This window comes from Artibeus jamaicensis, unplaced genomic scaffold (assembly GCF_021234435.1).
Source record: "Artibeus jamaicensis isolate MK-2021 breed Jamaican fruit bat unplaced genomic scaffold, CSHL_Jam_final contig_3126, whole genome shotgun sequence".
NCBI classification, from domain to species: Eukaryota; Metazoa; Chordata; class Mammalia; order Chiroptera; family Phyllostomidae; genus Artibeus; species Artibeus jamaicensis.
This window is the reverse complement of record NW_026521723.1, coordinates 17330133-17333964: the sequence shown is the minus strand read 5'-3', so window position 1 is coordinate 17333964 and position 3832 is coordinate 17330133.

Genomic DNA, 3832 nt, shown 5'->3' with positions numbered 1-3832 from the left:
TCTCAGTTTACTTAACTGTAAAATAGAAAAAAAATTGTACCTTTCATACCCCAAACACCTAGCACAGTGCCCCAGTGATTTAACTTCTATTATTGATCAATGGGTATAATTTTTACTTTTAATTTAACCTTTATTATATACTTTTTCCATTACCATTTAGCTCCCTAATACCCTCCTATCCCCAGCAATCACCAGTTATCCATGTCCATGAGTCTTTTTTCCTTTTTGCTCAATCCCTCCACCCCCTAACCTATCCCACCCTTACCAGCTGTCATCTGCTCTCCATCAATGAGTCTGTTTTGCTTGTTTGTTCAGTTTGTTTATTAGATTCTATACATAAGTGAAATCATATGGTAGTTTTCTTTCCCTGACTGGCTTATTTCACTTAGCATAATATTCTCCAGGTCTATCCATACTATTGCACAGGGTAAAATTATCTTCTTTTTCATGGCCAAGTAAAATGTCATTGTGTAAATGTCCCGTAGTTGTTTTAACCACTTGTCTGATGATGCACACTTGGGCTGCTTCCATATCTTGGCAATTGTAAATAACACTGTAATGAACACAGGGGTGGTTGTGTTCTCTCAAATTGGTGTTTTGGGTTCTTTTATTCCCAGAAGTGGGATCACTGGTCAAAATTATTGGATATACCTCCCCAGGAAAGGGAAACAAAAGAAAAAAAATGGGACTACATCAAACTAAAAAGTTGTTGCACAGCAAAGGAAATCATCAACAAAATGAAGACAACCGAGAGGATGGGAGAACATATTTGCTGACATATCTGATAAGAGGTTAATACCCCAAATTTATAAAGTACTTGTAAAACTCAATACCAATCCCCTCACAAAAACCAAACCACACACAAACAACCCAGTGAAAAAAAGGGCAAAGGGCATGTAGACTTCTTCACATACAGATGGCCATTAGACATATGAAGATACTCAATGTCACTAATCAGAGAAATGCAAATTAAAACCACAATGAGGTATCATCTCACACCTGTCAGAATGGCTATCATCAAAAATCAACAAGTGTTTGCAAGGTTGTAAAGAGGAACCTGTTTGCACTGTGGGTGGGAATGCAGATTGGTGCAGTTACTGTGGAAAGCAGCATGGAGATACCGCAAAAACATTAAAAATTGATAAACAGGTAGTTTTTAAAATGCCTCCTGATACCACCGCCAAATTAAAAATTAGACCCATGTTCATTTCGAGTAGTCAATAGGTCACTTCAACTCCCTTACTTTGATATAACTTGACCCCTTTATATGGTATACTATCAGTAATAGCCCATCTCTTTTTAGCATTAAAGCCTACTCAGGGAGGAAATTTTTGGTGCAGATTCAGAGCTTTTAAAAATGCCCTGTTTTTCTAGTTCTCCCTTCTACCCAAACCTGAAGTTGCCTCCTGTAGTCCCTCTAAAAGTGCCTGTCTAGCTTCTTCAAGTTATTGACAAAGGGGGCATCTGTAAGTTTCAGTTATGTTAACTCCTAATCAAATTGAGCAGTTTTATAATGCTCCGTCTTTCCTTTCATTTTTCTGCAGTCTTACTTTTTTTTCTTTTTAAGTTTTTGTTTCTTTTGTAAATGTGGGAAATAAGACAATGCATTAAAACAATGAAGATCATCAAAATTAATATTTGCCGACACTTAGGTGGGTGTCGCATATAATTTTATATATTACTTTTTCATAGAGGGCAGTTATTTAGTAGAAAGAAGCTGAATTCAAGTAGACCCAGATGTAAATCCTATCCCAGCTCTGCCATTTACTAATTGTGTGACCTTGGACAGTGTACTTATTACATTCCCCCTCCTGCCCCCCGACATCTACTAAAAAATGTGCTAATACTACTTCTCTCTCAAGGTTTTGGGAAGCATTGAATGGGCATTCAATAAATAAAAATTTATTTTCCTTACTTCTTAATCTTCATATTGACCTTGATATTGGAAGGCTTTCCCAGGGTTCATTAGTAAACAACTCTACCATCTCATAGTATCTAATGTTAAGTATCTGGAGCAGACTATATCTTATTAAATTTTGAAGAACAGCACCCAACAACATTTAGGTGTTTAATACACATAGAATACATTAATGTAGTCCTAGGAAGTTTGCTTATGGACTTTTGTTCAAAATGGATGGCTCTGGGTTCATCTAAATAAACTGCATTCATATTCTGTTTGCTATCTTCATTATTAATCCTGCCTATATTTTATTCTAGTTTCAATTTAAAATGCAGCTAAGTGATTTTGAGCCAGTCACTTATTCAAGTGTGTAAATTCATTTGTGAAGAGTGATAGTTTAATAATAGTACTTCCTAAACTTCATAAACATAATAGGACTTTCTAAGTACAAAATGCTATACAAACACAGACATATTTCATTGTGCTTTGCTTTACTGTGCTTCACAGATGCTGTGTTTTGTACAAATTGAAGGCAAGACCCCCTGCCCCAACCAAAATGATCAGGACTCACTTTATGGCCTAGAACCAAACCTGAAATATAGCCAAGTTATGCCTGTACTTGTTCTTACTACATAAGCCAGTTCATTTTAATTTTTTAACTATTACCTTGTAGACGAGCTCACCAACCTCTTATGTCTTCCTAACATACTATTACATGTTCTGCACCATCAGCTTTCCTACATTTATCTTTTTCTAGTCAGAATCAGAGATCTCTGCAAGGGACCATCTGATGAGCCACAGAAGAATCCAAACTAGGGGATATGTTTATAACCAGTCATGCAGTTCAAGACAAGGTTTAGACTTTAAGATAAAGTGAGGTAGGAGACAGCCGACCATGATGGAGGCATAGGTGCCTCCTCACAGAACCAAAATAAGGACAACAAAATTTAGAAACAAAAAAACAACCAGAACTGACAGAAAATTGAACTTTACAGAAATCCAACAACCAAAGAGTTAAAATAGACACATTCATCCAGACCAGTAGGAAGGGTGGAATGCGGCACCCAGGCAGAGAGGGGTCGCGGGGGAAAAAAAAACACACACACACAAAAAAACACACAAAAAACGGTGGCTTGTGGACCCAGGTGCACAAGGCAGCAGCCAAGGGACCCCAGGTGTGCAAGACAGCAGCAGGCAGACCCTGGGCATGCAGCCAGTGGCTGGCAGACCCCAGGCGTGTGATGGCAGCAGACAGATCCAGCGAGGCATAGCGAACAAGGCGGCTAGTGAACTGGATGGTTCCACACTCACGCACAGCTAAACCAGGAAAAACTGGGGATCGAGACAGACCTTGCAACCCAGGGCTCCAGCACAGAGAAATAAAGCCTCAAAACACCAATTGAAAACACTTGTGGGGATTGAGGTGCCAGAAGAGACTCCCAGTCTCACAGGAGAGTTCATTGGAGAGACCCACAGGGTTCTAAAATGTGTAAAACCCACCCACATGGAAATCAGCACCAGAAAGGCCCAGTTTGCTTGGGGGAAGCTGAAATCCGACGGAGAGCACAGCAAGTGCCATTGTTCCCTTTTGGACCCTGCCCCCACATACAGTGTCACTACTCAGTGACTGGGCTGACCCACCCTAGAGAACACCTAAGGCTCCACCCCTCATACATAACAGGTGCAATAAGACAAAAAAAAAATGGCCCAAAGGGAAGAACAGATCAATGCTCCAGAACAAATACAACTAAGCGACAAAGAGATAGCGAACCTATCAGATACACAGTTCAAAACACTGATCAGGATGCTCACAGAATTGCCTGAATTTGGTCACAAATTAGAAGAAAAAGTGAAGGCTACAATAAGTGAAATAAAGGAAAATGTACAGGGAACCCAATAGTGATGAGACGAAAATTGGGACTCAAATCAATG